The sequence below is a fragment of the Arachis stenosperma genome, chromosome 9, assembly GCF_014773155.1.
Source record: "Arachis stenosperma cultivar V10309 chromosome 9, arast.V10309.gnm1.PFL2, whole genome shotgun sequence".
NCBI lineage: Eukaryota > Viridiplantae > Streptophyta > Magnoliopsida > Fabales > Fabaceae > Arachis > Arachis stenosperma.
In genome coordinates, this window is record NC_080385.1 from 6,962,314 (window position 1) to 6,981,274 (window position 18,961).

An 18,961-nucleotide genomic window follows, 5' to 3' on the forward strand; every position below is an offset into this window, starting at 1 on the left:
AAGCCTTCATAGTTGAGACCCAAACCCGAGCTCAGTTTCTTCCCTTCAACAAAAACCGGTTCGGCCATACAGAGAGAAGAGGTAACTCATGCAAAAACCAACATGCAAATACCTCTAGTCCTTCCTTGGTCACCACTCTTCATCAATCCGAGCGCTCCATACTTGGCTTCCTCTCCAAGATGGATTTCTGGCCCTTGATGCTTCATGATGATGATGACTTCATCTGCTTCAATCTCTGCCTTCAACCATCACTTCGCCACTCTAGCTACTCCCTGTGGTGGTTGAGCAGAATCAAAGACAAGCCATGCCTCCAAGGATCTTCCCTACTGGCCGAATCTTCATCTTTCTTTTTGGGTATGAAGAAGCCAGGATCTCATCACCAAATCTTACCATAAGTGATGCAGATCTTAGCCACAGCATACTTTTCTTTTTCTTTTTCGTGCCATCAACTTGATGGTCTTCAACCTTACTTTTCTTTCCTTTAGGTAGCACCAAGTAGCTTCCATGGCTTCCTGTGTAATAACCGAAGACACAAGAGGAAAGAGATGAGAGAGAAGAGAGAAGTTTGAACTCAAACTAATGGGTAATAATGAAATGAAATTAAAAGTCCCACTTCCCTAGCTTAGAGTGGCGTGTATCATCATAGCAGCCATCAAATCAATCTCTTCTCTCTTTCTTATGTTTCCAATGCATTAATTAAGTTTGAAATCCTTCAAAATAATGAAGTGGAATCCGTTGGAAGCATCATGGATTCGGTTAATGCATGGAAGCATTAATAATTTTGGGCTTGGTTGCAATAAGGATTATTCTTGGCCCAAATAAAAGCATTTGCTTTCCTGATGCATATTGGATCAAACATGGGAAGCTTTCTTTTGGGCTTGTAACAATGTTAATCTAGCCCAATAAATCATTACAACAATTCAGCAACATATTATTAGAATATTTTTGAATCAATGCTGAATTGGAAAGCAAATTCACACTTGGGCTGCAGCATTTTATTTTATTTTCGGCCCAATTTAAAATCCTGCAAAACAAAATTATTAATTAACATCTAATCAAATAATATTGTATTAATAATTTTGTAATTAGATATTCTAATAATGTTTGTTCATCATAAAAATTAATTTGGAGTTTTCCAAACTCATCACTAAGTATGTTGACGAGTAATTTTAACAAGTTTTGATAGAGTTTGTGAGTTTTTATCAAGGTTGCAAGAACCGAATTGATCAACGAACTAGTAGAATAACTGGTTTAATGGTTCAGAGGTTCAATCGAGATTCAATCAGTTTAATTAAATATAAAATAAAATTATTAAAAATTTCATATATACTTTTAAATATTTAAATTTAATATTTTTAAATTGATAAAATTTAAAATTTTATAATTTTAAATAATAAATTATTCATTAAAAATTCAGAAACAATTTTAAAAATCAACATTTATAACTAACAAAAATTAAAATGCAAATAATACCACTAACAGTTATTCCAATTTCATAAACATAATAATAAAAATATAACAACAGCATGAATAATGGATTGAAACACTGCATCATAACACCATCAACTTAAAATCAGAAAAATCAATAACCTAGAATCAACAACTTAGAAAAAAAATCAATCTTACAATTTCAAAAAATCATTGAAAAAGATTACATAAACAAAGATCAATCAAAAGATTCAAAATTCAAAATGGGTTAAAAAATCCAATTAACCAACTTAAAACAACAAAAATCTAAGAAGAAAATATGAAATTCCAATAGCTATAAAATTAATTCAAAATCCGATGTCCAGACAATTAACTCAGAATCCACACGATTAACGCAAGAGCGAGATCATTCATCTTTCCCGAGTGAAGGAATGCAACTTGAACTCCTTGCAATGGCTCATTTCTTTAGTCTATTTTATTCTTCTTCAGCATAATTGTTATGGCTTCAGCTTGGAACAAAACAGAAAAAGCAATACCATACTTGATGAACCTAACACAAGTGTTCATGTAATAGAAAAGAACAAAAGCAATACCATACTTCTAATCAAGTATTCAACAAAAGCCTTCCAATCACCTAGAATCCAAAAACGAAAAATTCAGCATCAAAAGTCAAGAAATCCAAAAACAGAAAAACTAAGCATATAAGCAAGATTCAGAATCATATAAGCAACAACCCAACTCAAAACAAAAAATCCAAACTCAACATCCAAACTAAATTCAGATTCTCAATTCAAATCTTTCCTAAATTATTATTATTATTATTATTATTATTATTATTATTATTGAATTTATATAGCAAAATTCAATATACCAAAATTTAAAATTCAAAATCCTAACATTAAATTTATTCAAAATTACAGAACCTTTAATCCATATAATTAACAAAAAAATTGAAAAGCAGAACAAAAACTTAGAAGAAAAACTGAAAAACTCAGCATCTAAAGCTCTAAACTGAAATTTGCCCTAAATTTCTCACTGAATAAAAAATCAATTGAAAATAAAAACAAAAAACCCATGAACTCAATAACATCAGCGTCAGCAACCCAGTTCATACTATTTTGTCACCAAACGTTCAAACCAAATAAACAAAATTCATTGAAAAACAAAGATGTTATGTTACGAGCACAGAAGGCCAGACGACGACGACCAGAGAACGCCGATGGCCAGGATGACAAGCCGACGACCAGACGACGCCAACTCCAGATGCTTTGGAGTTCAGAGATCAAAACAACGATGCCGGTGACAGTTGCCTCATCCGCGATGGTGACCTTCGATCCGACGTTTGTTGGAGGTGACGATGGCGTTTGTTGGAGCCTTGGAGGTGACTGTCTTCGAAGAGGAAATCAGGGTTGGGATTTGGGACTCTTCGAAGAGGAGAAGGTGGCTCACTCAGTAGCGTTCAATTTCATTCAGCATTTCAGCCCTTTTTTCTTTTTTTTTTTAAAGGCGTCAAAACGATGTCGTTTGGTGGCTGCGTGGGAAAATCGGTGCTTGCTAAAACTCGATCGGTTCGGCCGATTTTTTCATCGATTTTTTGCATAGCAGTCTTGCAAGTGAATCAGGCCGGTCAGATGACCGGTTTCCAGTTGAACCGACCGATCTGATCCGATTTTTAGGACTTTGGGTTTTATTGTTATAAGTTGAATGAGGTTAGAAATTTTGTGGAGTTTAATTTAATTTAACTTAATTTAATTTAATTTGAATTTTAAATTTTGAATTAAGTAGGCAGTAAAACATTAGCAAGAATTTAGAATGATTTAATTTATTTGAAAAATTGAATTATCAAATGTTAGATTAACGAGGCACTATAATTTTAGTTATATACTAAAAGGTTTAGCTTTATGGCGTAAATAGTAGGTTAACTATGTTTTGTTAGAATTCAATTTAATTTTGGCTAAACTATTTTTCGATTAAAATTATCTATTTTAGGTAATTGTTGTTTTATAAAGTATTATGATTCTAAGCGAATTTTTTCATTGTCATGCAGTCCACCATTGTATCATGAGTATGAGGAGGTAGCATAGTATGCCGTTAGATGATAGGATCATGCTGTACCTGCAGATGGCTGGCCCGGCCCATCTTGCAAGGCTCAGCAACCATTGGTTTAGTTTTAATGAGCCATTAGTGAGTGTATCTGTGGAGAAATAGCGTCTGGAGACGCATATATTTCATCTACCATTCAGGGAGTGTACGATTACGCTACAGGATGTAGCTTATCAGCTAGGACAATTGCAACAAGCAGTGTACCACTGTATTTTTCGTATAAGTGGGTCTCGTCAACACTAACCAACAAATTACAATGTTGGAAGGTCGATACATGGTAAGAATGTCCAAAAAAGACGGTCGAAAACTCGTCCACCCACTTGCGCAGAACTCGTCCTCAATACTGCAACACTACCCGACATCGTCATCTGCACACCATGTACCCATTGTGCTAACTCATTATATGACTATTTTCAAACTCTATAAATATGGGTCATGGCCTTTTGCTTGCCAACCAAATCCTCCTGTAAGTCGGTATAAACCTAAAATGTGAATCTGTCGCATTCAACAGTACCTTGATCGACACGGCAGCATCGGCCCTAATCTAGGCAGTAGTAATCAAGTATCCTGTGATTAATCGATATCTACGTGGCCAGATAAGTATGCGATCCATTGTACTATTTTACCTTCCAAATACCTCTGCGCTGGTAGAGACTGATACAAATTAACCATGTGCATCCATTGCCAAATTCCTTACACTTTCCATGGTATACTTATGATAATTGGATTCCAGCACTTTACACTCAACCCCACATCTGATGCTATAAGTCTTCATGTTTAACACGACCTCCTCTTTATCCTGAAACTGCTGACCGACTTGAAACTCAGCTAGTCCTCCTGTATCCTATATATTTCTGACCCCAAATCTAACAGGCACGCCAGGTATCCCCTACTATCTCATGGAATCTAAGTCCAAATTTAAAAAGTGGGTGGAGGGGATACTGTTGAGTTCCTAAACTAGCCACTCTACCACTCCCAGCTAGATTACTCCTTGTTATGCCATGATCGCTATCATCAACAATTGTGGCGAGCTCCACATACATCATCATCATCATCCTCCCGCAGTACATCTTCTACACTATCTGGTGCTCCACCCTTTCGAAAACTCGGTATCACATTAGGAGTACCGGTCATCGCAATCACAAGCTCATTGAAGAGTCCTGTATCACCTATTTCTCCGTCACGAGTGCAGTTTAGATCAGCAGCGAAAGATGTGGAGGCAACCAAAACTGTCTCAGGTGCAATCACGAGCACAGATGAAAAGGCACCAAGAGGCATCAAATTAGAGCACGCTGTCATTACTGAAGGTTGAGGATTTCGGTTCGAATCTCCTAAACTAGAGACCACATCTACAAGCTTGACCAAAAGTTCATGGGTCCACACCTCGGAAAACTGCCGTTGACAATGGAAAAGAACTTGCAAATCTTCATCGCTGCCTATGGCGAAGGAATCATACTTTACACCATCCCGCAATATGAAAATCGAAATTCTGTAGAATAATTTCTTCACCCGTTTCACACATTGCATCTCCAGTTTCTGGATTATGGTATTCTGAAATTCGGTGAAAGTCGTCGAAGGTTTGAGAAAAATACTATGCGAATCCTTATCAGCAAATTTAATGTGCACCAGAACTAAAAAACTATCATCACTAGCCATTGTGGCTTCCACTCTAATGAATCGATAACATTCTAATCATTTTTATATAGAAACCAATCCTTTGTAAATCGAACTAGTTGAATTCGATTTATATAACTTGTTGGGTATCATAGTAATAATTCAAATTAAGTAAACTCGATTTACTTTAATTATTTCAAAGAGTAAATCTAAATAGTATATATCATTTTACATATTGACTCAGGTTATTTTGATTTAGTGATATTCTTAATAAATCGAATCTAACTCATTCAATTTATTTGTATTTCTGGCAAATCGATCTTACTTAATTTGATTTATATTGTACATTTATAGATCGAATTTACTAGTTTCGATTTATATAGATCTGATGTTAAAATGAAACATACATGTAATGTTTTGAGTTTTGAGACTCTATAGTAATATTGAGTGGCATTTGTATTGTTTATGTGATTTATTATTATATTTAAGATTAATTTTTTTTTAAAAAATGTTTTATTATTTTATTTTTTGAGATATTTTAAATAGAAACCCGAACGGCTGTAGTTTCGTGAAGCGATAAACCTATCAAAGTGACAATTAAAACTTTTAATGTATATCGGACAGTTTGATACACCTGATATTCATAATGGAAATTGTACGAATAACGACACAATACTCAGAGGTGGGGGGAAAATAAATAAACAAAACTTGGGGCATTAAATGGTCTGTTCGGGGGAAACATGTGATGTTTGGATGCTGAAAAAATGGGGTGAGAATTTTATTGATAGTCAATGAATTAAACGATTTTAAAGTTGGATGAAATTGAAGATTGACTATGCATGGTTACTAAGCTAGTACTATGTTATCATTATGTATTTCTTTAATATAAAGGAAAAATATTTTGTCTTTTGTATTATTTATTTTTAATAACAAAAATAAAACATATATTTATGAAATATATATAAAAAAATCAAATTCTTTTAGATTAAAAAAGTTAATGAAGTAAGTTCTATACCTTTTATACAAACTTTCACCTCCCCTTATTCAAGGCAGAGAGTGCGAGTAAAAGGAAGTTGGATTGAAGTGGAATGGGAAAGGTGAGGTGGTGGTTGCGGCGGTAGGTCCGACAGAATTAGAGTTGTGATTGAAAATCTTATATTAGGTTAAGAGGAGTAGTTTAAATATTTTAAAGGGTAAAATATAATTATTGTCTTTAAAGTTAGTAAAAAAATATTTTAAAAATATTTTTAAATTTTATTTTGTTTCAATTCTGTCTCTAAAATTTTGTATTTGTATTAATATATTTTTGACAGTTAAATTTTTAAAAAATTCAAAATTAATTCAGTAATAATATATGACAATTATATCTAATTTACTTGTATTAAAAATTTATTTTTAAAAGTTATTATTAAATTAGTTTTAAATTTTTTAAAAAATTAGTTATCAAAATTATATTTAATGCCTCAAAAACTTTTGAGATAAATTGAAACAAAATAAAATTTAAAAATATTTTTAAAATTTTAACAAATTTAAAAAAATATACTTTATCTAATTTTAAATAATTTTTTAGTATCTAACTAATATTGTCTATTTAAATTTATCTTTTATAAATAGAATAATATTATACATATAAATTTTTTTTATTAATCAAATTTAATTAAATAATATAATAAAAATTAATTATAATTAATATTATTTTAAATTTTATTATTTAATTTAATTAAATTTTATTTATAAAAAATTTAAATCTATAACATTACTCGGAGCCAGCTAAACAATATATACTACCGGTAGCGGTTCTGGTATTTCGCTATACTTGAGTGGAATTTGATATTTCGTTGGTCTCCACCATTCAGATATAATATAAATAATGTAAATGGTTAAGATCTTAAAAGTTGTGCTTGAGTGAACATGATAAGAAAGACCTCATGGAGGTGCGAGACCGACTGTGTAGTTGAGAAGTTTTGATGCTCATGATTTGTCTCCATTGACCATGTACACTGATAGGGGGTGTCAAAAATTTCCAGCAGGCGGGGATTCCCGCGGGGACAGCCCCGAATGGGGCCCCAATGGTGGGGAATTTTCCCCGTGGGGATGGGGATGGGGAGCAAAATTCCCCCGAGACAGGCGTGGGGACCCGAACGGGGATCCCCGCCCCATCCCCGACAATTTCCCGAATATTTAAAATTTCTTAAATAACCTTACTTTATTTATAATATAAGAGTTTTTTAGTAATTTCACCAATTAAAAAACCCTAACCCTATTATTCAGTTTTTCCTACTCACTATGTTGTTTGCTGCGCCATCTACTCTCTATTCCCAGTCCCAACTCTCTTCCATCTCCACTTTGTTCAAACTTCAAAACTCCCACAGCACCATACGTTGTTCTCTCCCACAGCCCGAACTCTCTCCAGTTTCTACTTGATGTTAAAGACTATATCTTATTATTTTTTTTAGAATGGAAATTGTATTTTAAGATTTTGTTTTATGGACTATAATTTACTATGTTATAGTTGTGGACTTATAATCTTGGATAAGATATGTTTGTGTGTTTGTAATAGTATTTTCTAGTTTTTTTATTTTTTTGATATTTTTTATTATAATTTTTATATGAATATTAAACATAAGGGGATGGGGAATGGGGCCCCACGAGGAATACGGGAAACGTGAGGAATGGGGATGGGGATAATTATCCCCCACGGCGGGGATCGGAGCGGGAATGGGGATTAATTCTGGGGGCGGGGACGGGGAGCAGGGAGGCATCCCCCGCCCCCGCCCCGCCCCATTGACATCTAGGTGTGCAGAGGCTTGATCTTCAGCCAAGCCGTAGTGCTACTTTCAACTGAGTTGAAAAGTTTTTAAACTTGGTCTCCTTTGACCATTTTCAATTCGATTCTTTCTTCTTTTTCCTTGCAGTCATGTGACCTTCCTCTTCTTATACCTTTCACATATTTTTGTTAAAAAAATATTTGTATGTGTATAAGATAAATGGTAGAAAATTATAAAAATTAATATTTTAAAATTAATATTTTTTTAAGAAATAACCATTACTAAAACCTTAATTATATGTTTTTATTTAATATAAGAATAAGAATTTAGTTACAAATTTTAAAACTATAATTTTTTATTAAAAAATAAAAAATTACAAAAGCTAATAAAATAATTAATAATTTACTTGTTTATGTGCTTTAAATCCATTTTTTTAAAGTTTTTTCTCTCTAATATCTAAATAGTTCTAGTTTTTTTAAGGTTAGATAATTTTAAATTTTTAAGTTTAAACTAAGGCGCTATTTGATTAATATGATTCTATTTATTATTAGGTTTCTTTCATTGAAATTTGAATTTCTCATTTTTTTAATCTATTTTTGAAGTTGTTTATTATTCAAAATTAAAATTAAAATTTTTTTTGGTGACTAAAATTAAACTGATTTTGGGATTTACCAAAAATTTGATAAGGATAATAGGTGTTACAATAAACTTAATAAATATTAATATAATGTGTCTGTTAATATATTTTTTTATAATTAAATATTATATATAATAATAATTATTGGGTTAGTTAATATGTTAAATATTTTATATTTTAATTGAAAATTTTAAATTCAAATTTTATAAACATTTTTTTTATAAATTATATATAATGAAACATAATTTTTAAAAAATAAAATTATATATAAAATATTTTCCCAATCTTGATTATATATAATAGATTAGTATGCTAACATGTTTATTGATTTATTTTTAAAAATTAATGCTGTATAATACTAATAAATGTCAAATTTATCAAAATATATTTTTTATTTTTTAATGGTGGATGAGCATAATCGGTACCGAATAACTGAATGTTATTTTCATCGCCTTTGGTAATTGGTTATTCCGAATCTCACTTCTTCTGTGTCTCCATCCCAATTTGAAGAATTAATTGGAGTTGAGTGTATGATTAAAATTGTTAGTGTTACTGGTTTAAGTTTGAGAGAAGAAATAAATATAAAAGACGGATATGAGTGCGTACTTGGAGGTGCATTTTATACAGAGTCACAAACCATGGATATGATGAATGCTGCAAAAACTCCTGCAAAAACTCTGCTAGCTTACAGCTGAATTCTTCTCTGTTTCACTGTTAAGCCAAGAATTTACAAATTATTGTTTACTTTAGCGAATATTTACGTCAAAACATTCATATAATAAGGGTCATTTTCGCCATTTCATGACTCACGACAAAAAAAATCTAGACAACCTAATCGTACCATGAACAAGGTGTTTCGTTTTTTGTCAGGGGAACACCTGATCATTTCCTATACTACCCTAACTCATGTTGGGATGCATGAAAAGTTGAAAACTGTGTCTGGAATCTGGATGTAACCCATTATAAAGAGGGATGTGACGAATTTCAGCAGCACCCGCTGATACCGTGACGGAATGGTGTGCGGAATCCCCTGCATGCAGGTTCTGGGTTCTGTTGTGCATATCCGCTTAATTATGGCGCACCACATAACCTTTGGTTTTGATGTCTTGTACCTGTAATATCTTCCATTTGAGCTATTTCGTCTCCCAATCCAATTTTCTAATGTGTTTATCAGTCACAATATTCGTGGATTAGAGAGAAGTTATTTAAGAGAAGCGGATTTGAGTTTTAGGCAATTTAATCTGCCCTATTGCAGTAATCTGAAAGGTTCTTGGATTTTTAATAATTAAAATATAAGTATAAATATTTATAAATACTCCAAAAGTATTACATTCATGCACAAAAGATTAACTACTATATATTTATGTATAAATACTAATATTTTAAAAATTGGATCAAGAGTCGTTTACCGAACCAAATTGATTCAGGATACACCCGGTCAATAATGAATTAATAAAAAAATTGAAATATCGGTTAAACAATCGATTAATTAATCAACTTCGATTAAACGTCAGTTGAACGTTTAAACATTTGAATTTTTAATTCTATTAATTTGATCACTAGTTTGATTTTCAGAATTTTAATAAATATATATGTTGTTTAATTTATTTTTAAAATTACATTTTTATAGTGGTCTCTAAGATTGACGTCGTGTACCAAAATCGTCTCTGAAATTTTAATTGCACCAATTATGTTTTTGAGATTGGAAAAATTGTACCATATTAGTTTCTAACCCGTTTTTCGTTAACGATACACTAACGAAGAATATTTGGTGATATGTGTCACCTCATGGTTTGGCCACGTGTAACGGTATGATAATGTGTCAATCAACGACACGTGGCATGCTGGTGTAAATGGTTGTGCCACGTGTCACAATGCTATTTTGCCACGTGTCAGATTATGTCACGTGTCACAATGCTATTTGTCCACGTGTCATCCACTATGTCATCATTACATGTGCACCAAATCGGTTCCTTACTTTGCATCAAATAACTCATTTTAATCCCTGAAATTGAATATCGTGCACCAAATTAGTCTCTTCATCAATTTTTTCTCATTTTTTTTATAAATTTCAAATTCTAAATATTTTTTATACACTAATTTTAATTATATTTTTTATTATACAAGTTTTTTATGATAAATTTTTTAATTAATAATTTTAACTTGTATCATTAGAGCACATGTTAATTAAAATCAAAACTTTATTATTACCTCTTGTGTTTATTTGTATCTGTTTTAATACTGTTCAAGTCATGGTTACAATAAGTACTTATATTGATTAATAGTGAAATATATGAAAAAGTCACCTAGCTAAGTTATAGATAAAATGAATTATTATAATCAATAATATAAATCTATCTTATTAATTTAGTGAGAAATTAATTACATGGGAAATCGGACATTCTTAAAATGGATGGGAATAATAAATTTATATTAGTTAACAAGTGCCTTATCAAGTATTCTTAAAATATTTATTAAAAAGTTAAATATACAAAAAATTGTATTAAGGGATATTATTATACTCTTAACTTACACTCTTTACTGAATCAATATCAATATCTCACATAATTCTTTAATAAAATATTATAGAAAAAATTGTACAATTAAAACTAAAATTTTAAAAATATTTTATAAAAACACTTGTATTTAAATAACTTGTGTAAAGATAAAATTAAAATTAGTGTTCAAATATATAATGAGAATTTTAAATTTATAAAAAAAAAAGAGAAAAAACTGATGAAGTGACTAATTTAGTGCACGACATTCAATTTCAAGGACTAAAATGAGTCATTTAAAGTAAGGACCGATTTAATGCATATGTAACGATAACATAGTGGATGACACGTGGACAAATAGCATTGTGACACATGACATAAGCTAACACTTGGCAAAATAGCACTGTGACACGTGGCATAACTATCCACGTCAGCATGCCATGTGTCGTTGACCGACACGTCATTATACCGTTACACGTGGCTAAATCATGAGGTGACACATGTCACCATAAAGGTCCATGTCATCAAGCCACGTCAGCGCATTGTTAACGGATCGAAAAACAGGTTAGGGACTAATATGATGCAATTTTTCTAATCTCAGGGACGTAATTGGTGCAATTGAAATCTTAAGAATGATTTTGGTACCCGACGTCAATCTTAAAGATCACTATAAAAATTCAGTCTTATTTTTAATGTATATTTTGTACATATATTTTATATTAATTACTAATTTAATAATTATTTTTGTGTATATATAATATAATTGAATATTCAATTATACAAAAAAATATATATAACTAGACATCCGTAGAAAAATATATGATGAAAGACATAGATTTATTCATAAAAGATAACAATAGATAGAACAGGATAGTTTATACTTTATATATCCTAATCGCTCGCAAGTTTAAACTCTTCAACTAAAAATTCTATTAAATTTTAAATCTCTTAATTTGACTCTATCCAACCTAACTCGCAAAATAAATTTATTTTTATTCAAACTAAATATTTAGTTATTTTATATTTTATAATATCAAATCTATCTTTTATGTATAACTAGTAAATTAAATTGCTGGTAGCACGAAATATCTATGTAAAAGACAAAAATTTGTGCTCAAATTGAATAGAATTTGCTGGACAGTTGAATTCGACCTTATCTGCTCTGGAGGTCGAATTGCATTATGTTGAAACGTATTGGATACCGTAAATACAAATTCTGCTTCAAACCCTGCATACAGGAGCGGAGGTTAGTTGAAATAAGAAAACTATGATTTCTTAAATTTTTGTTAAAGAAATTAATAATATTTTTTTAAAAAAATAAAAAATAGTTTTATTAGTTCAAATACTTTATTATAATTTAAAATATCAAATTTCAATCTTCATCTCTTGTTTTTATTGTACAATAATTTTTAATTTTAAATATTTAAAATATGTTGAATTTGGACTGAGTGTATTCGTATTTTGTAACTCTCTATTCAATAAGTAACACTCTTTCTACATTTGAGTTTAAATATAAAAAATTAGGTATTTTTTATTTATGTAATTTAATATTATTTTATATTTTATTATTTATTTAATTTAATTTTTATATGATAAAAAATATTATAATATTCAATAAGTACTGATATTATTGTATTTGTATAAATTAATAAAAAAATTCAATAAATATTATAAATTTTAATATTTGTCTTTCTAACTTCTTTTTTACATATTTTATAGGATATATATTCAAATTTTTATATAAAATAATCATGAAAAATCAAAGAATTGATATATTTTTTAAGAAGAAGACTAATATTCAAGAAGACGAACATATAATTTTTACAATATCAACACCTGTAGATAGTTATTCTACTTTAATGAATCACGAAAAAAGTGAGATACAACTTTCAAAAGTTTAAAGAGTTGCATCTGATAAGTTTGACCTTAATTCTTTGGAATGAGACCTTGGAAAACGACTTTAAATTTGGCAATATCACCCAAATCAGAGAGATGATATTAGATGAGTTTATTTTAAATGATCCATATTAAAACTATCTTGACAATTATCTTTTATTTCGCCCCCCAAAATTTTGTTTCAAACTCCACCACGGCCGCTACGCATCCCCCGACTCCTTCTGATCTCATTTGGCATTCTTGCTACCAACAGTTAGATTATGAGGAAAAGAATTAAAAAATTAAAAATATTTGATAACAAAAAAAATTCAGTTAAAATTAGATAAAATTTATTTTATTTAGTATTTATTAATTACTGTATAAAATAAGTTCTAATTTTTTTCTTAGTATTATAAAAAAAAATGGTACATTTCATGTTATGCTGATGCATGCTTGCATATATATGTGAAAATTAATGACATTCGGTTGTCAATATGTAAGATCGAACGTAGTGGTGTGTACATTGTTAGCAATTATTATTCAAAGTTTTCAAACCGTATTTGGCTCCGCCGTTTATATATTGTGCCAACTTTCTTGTTTGTATCACTACTCACTACGTACCAGCGTGAACTCATCTTCCTATTAACTACTATTTTTCGTGTTAACAATGCTAGGACCAACTTTATATAAGCCAAAAATTAGTCAACTGGTAAACTAGAAGCACTGGTGACTTTAATCGGATGTTGCTATTGATAGGCACATGGATGTTTTTTTTTTCTTGTAAATTGGATGGTTTTAGATATGATTTCTATGTTTCATGTGTTACGCATTAATAAAACATAATTAATTATATGGAATCAACTAATGAATGATCAAAGCATCTGTTCCTTGATTCTCTCCTATCACTAACATATCTTCTCTCATATTTTGAACGTGGTCAACAATAATTTAAAAAACAAATTAAATTATAAATTAATAAAACTAATTATAATTAACTATGTTGTTCCATTCTTAGTTGATTATTAGTTGGTTTCATATACTTTTCCTTTTTTCGTGTATATATACATGCATATTACTTCGCCCACTTTAATTTCTTCTTTTTTGACCACGTACATATACTTGGAAACATTTAATTTGATCACAAAACAATATGAAGAACAATCAGACAAGAGACAATAATATTAATATATATCAGAAGCCTTCAATTTAGATGTTTGGAGTTAGCTCATCATCGTATGCATGCATATACGGTGGATTTTGTAAGTCACAAATTAATAGGGCTATAAAAAGGTGAACCACAGGAGCCATTGACTCCTTTGACTTTGGTTCTCAACCTGGCAATATATATATATATCGTTATAACCACTTAACACTACATAGTGAGGCTTATACTGTTATACACTTGTGAACATTCTGGAAGAAAATTATTGGTTTGAGGTCTAGGCTTCACTTGCAGCATATTTTGTCTTTGGATTTTTTGTTATTTTGGATCAATTTTTCATTATTCTATGCTGTTAATCATCATCATCTTCATCATTACTATTATTATAGGAAAGAAATATGCATAGTGTCAATACTATGTTGTTATATGGAATATTTGGAAATAAAGGAACAAATTAGCTTAGTATTTGATTACTATAAGTCTGTTGTGACAAATGCTAGAACACTTCTAAAGGCTAAGGCTATCATTATTAGCTTAGTATTGGATAAGGCATGGCGTCTGGATTTTCCCTTCTCACCCTAGCAAGTTCTTGTGGATTTAAAGGATAGCATGGCTAAGAAGTTGGAAAAAGAAATAACAAGATATAGATGAGTGTAAATGCTCGAGTTGTGGTTGTATCTTTAGGGAGACCAAGAGAGAGATTGGCATTAAATATTGTGTTTGATGATCAAATATTGGAATTAAAAAATTTTAGTTCTAATACACAATTTCAATCTATTCATTATATTTAGAAAGTAAGGATACAATACATGGAAGTAAAATTTTTAAGATAGAAACTTTTATATTTTTTCATTTTAAAAATATTTTTATTTAATTTTTTAAATTCTAAATTTACTCTTTAATTTTTATATTTATCTTAAACTAAATATGATATTGAGATATAATTCAGTCCAATAAATTTTACACTAAAATTAATATAAAATTTAATTCAATCTCTATTTTTCTATCTTTGTCTTTCAGTATTTATCTCTCTATCTTAATTTTTCTTTCAAATGAAGCCTTAATATCAATGTTAAAGGAGTTAGTTTAATACAAAATAGTTGAATCTTAAAAGGTAGAAAATGCTCTCTTTTGTTATTTTGAGGATTGATAGTACAGTGTAGTTGACTCTATAGTATAGGTGTTTTTCTCTGTTAGATTTGTGCTAGTATTTTGACACAAATCATGGGATAGTTTATAATCTATAATTCAAATTTAGAAAAAGAGTCTTACTTAAAAGTTACATATTATATTAGTTTAAACTTTTGAGATATAACTAGAATTAATTTGAAGCCATGAAACAAGGGAAGCCGCCTCTTCTACATACCCTTGTCAGTAAGAAGAGTGTTAGGGGTCAACAATTTTTGTGATTTATAACCATTAAATAATTATCAATAATAATATTAATGGTGTAAAATTGGTGTAAAATTTTATCTAATAACTTACTTTTCTTTGCTAGTTACATACTATCCAGAATTTAATAAAATTACTTGTCCTAAACTTTTCCGGTCAGTAATTCAGCATCATGAAGTCCATTAACCTCAATTTAGTACAAGTGTATAACCCACTAACTTCCTCTATCTCTTCACAATTCCTCACCAAGGCTTCAAAGATATATAATTGCATTTCTTTGACCACACCATACCATAAGATAAAGAAGGCGAATAAGTAAAATAAGTGAAATCTTTCATAACTTACACCATAAATTTTGTATATTGAATAATCTTTCGAAACTTATTAACATAAAGAGATAAGTTTTATTTAACTTTCAATTTTTTTCTATAATGTTATAAAAAATATAATTGTTTGTATTTGCAGATTTAAAAAAAAATGTTGACGTGTTTCAAAATTTATTGTTCTATTTCTAATTAGGGAAAGTATGAGGAGTCAATGCAATACTTGTACAATGTGTACAATGCAGGTTTATGAAGTATTAAAGATATAACAATTATTGTTACCTTTTTCCATCAGTTGAAATTTTTGGGATGAGTGGTATCATGACATGGAATTAAAGTGCTAGATCCAAAAGGTCAAGAGTTTAATCCTTGGTGAACCCCAAAATCAGTTTAATCTTTTGGGAATATGTTTATTATCTCTAGTACTCGGATGATTATTCTAGATAGTATGGGGATGTTCATTTTGTAACTTGAATTACATATGAATTACAAGTTGTATGTATTTTATTATATGTATTCTAATTATGTCATTTATTTTTTGAGTATTTCTATATTTTTTTATAACTGATTTGATATATGAAAATAATTGTAAAAAAAGTTTAGATTAATTATTTACGAAGTTAAATCTTAAATATAATAATTATTGATTAAAGCACGCAATTGAATAAAAAAATCATAATTAAAATAAATGCATATTTCTTATGAATAACTATAAATTTATTTATATATTTATATATGATGGTTTCAGTGGCTAAGAGAAGGGGGGTTGAATCTTAGCCCCTTTTTGCTTGCTGACTCTTGCTGGACTTTAGATGAGACTTTTCTGTTTTATCTCGTCCCTAGTCACGAGACATTTTCATTTTGTCTCGTCACTTGGCATGAGACATTTCTGATGTTGCATCTTGAACAATAAAAAACAGAATTGAGGTAGGAGAGAGAGAGAGAAAATAACGCCCAGATATATCCTGGTTCAGCTGCTAAGTGCAGTGCATCCTACATCCAGTCTCCATCACAACCATGATGGAATTTCACTATAATCAACCAGATTACAACTTGTAAAGTGCTAACCCAACTTACAAGGGGATTCCCACAGAATCATGAAACACAACACAGATGTACAAAGGAACTCTAAGACATCTATGGCTTTTTCTTTTAATTTTGCACTCTCTGCCTTTTTCCGCTCTATGGCTTTTTCTACAAACCTCACTGTTTGCCTTTTTTCCATGAGACTCAAGACATGACAAAATTAAACAGAAAAATACTAAACAGAAAACATTGAAGGAGAAGAGAACTACTAGCTTAGGAAGCTCTGAGAACTCTGTGCCTTGCACTCTCAAATCTTACTCTTTTCCTTGAATCAGACCATGACTGTTCACCTCTTTTATAGAGAAGTGAAGCCTTCACGGTTTGAAAACCAGACCCAAGCTCAGCTTCTTTTCCTTCAACAAAAAACCGGTTCGGCCATACAGAGAGAAGAAGTTACTCATGCAAAAACCAACATGCAAGTACCTCTTTCCCTTCCTTGGTCACCACTCTACATCAATCCGAGCGCTCCATCCTTGGCTTCCTCTCCAAGATGGATTTCTGGCCCTTGATGCTTCATGATGATGATGACTTCATCTGCTTCACCTTCTGCCTTCAACCATCACTTCGCCACTCTAGCTACTCCCTGTGGTGGTTGATCAGAAATGAAGACAAGTCACGCCTCCAAGATCCTTCTGCTGGCCGAATCTTCTTCTTTCTTTTTGGGTATGGAGGATCCGAGATTAACTCACCAAATCTAACCATATTTGGTGATTATCTCAGCCACTACATACTTTATGTTTTCTTGCCATCATTGTGATGGACTTGTAGCTTGTCCTTCCCTTGCTTCGGTAGCTTTCATTTGCTTTCATGGAGGCCATTGTTTCCTGTGTATTAACCGAAGAGAGAAGAAGAAAGAGATGAGAGAGAACAGAGAAAATGAAGAAAAGCAATTCAAAAACAAATCAAATGAAGATAGCTTGCTTTTACTTCCCTGGGTGGCGTGCAACATTAATCATAATGATTCCCATCAAATCAAAGTCAATTTCTCTCTCATAGTTCCAAAGCTAGCATATTAAATTTGAAATCCATTCTTAGCAAGCAATGGAATCCGTTGGAAGTAATTAGGCATCTCTTATGCCTCATGGTTTCGGACAGGGCATGGAAGCATTCACCAACATTGGGCTTGGTACCAATAAACTTTATTTTGGCCCAACTAAAAGCATTTGCTTTCCTGATGCATATTGAATCCGGATCAAGCATGGGAAGCTTATTTTTGGGCTTGTAACAATGTTAATATGGCCCAATAAATCATTACATCAATTCAGCCATATATCATTGAACATTTTTGAATCAATGCTGAATTGGAAAACAAATTCACACTTGGGCTGCAGCATTTTTATTTTATTTTCGGCCCAATAAAACCTGCATTACAAAATTAATTTAATTAATATTAAATCCAAAATTAATTTTGCAATTATTTATGTTAATAATGTTTAGTCATCATAAAATTAGTTTAGAGTTTTCCAAACTCATCAATATACATGTGTCTCTTTATCCGGGTATTATGCGAGTTATTAAACTTGTTTTGTTTCTATTTTTATTTAAATTAAAGAACAAGATATTTACCATTTTTTATTTGATCCCGTCATAATTTTTTTTAGAAATATTATTTAAAATTTTTTAAAATATATCTAAGACATTAATATTTTAATAATTTTAACAGTTTAATAATTTTAATCGTTGATGTTAATTAATATATATTATATATTTTTTATAATCGATATCAACTACTAAAATTGTTAAAACACTACTGACAGAAATATTTGAAATTCTTCCAATACTTTTTAGTAGGTGGTGTGTGTGAATGTGCTATTAATGACTGTCAAGTTACATACAAGGGACAGTTGAATCCACGAATTGCAGGTTGTGATCTCTAAAAAGTCCAAAGTATATATAATCTTTCAGAAAAAAGGAGAAGTAAAAAAAAAAAAAAAAGAAACTGAAAAAAATTTACTCTGGAATTTTTGGTGGCATATTAAATTTTGAGCTTTATTACTCATAGATAGTGTATGCTGGTATGTGACTGTGAGCTGTCTTTGTACAAACACAAGCTAGTATAGGACTTGATAATAATTAGA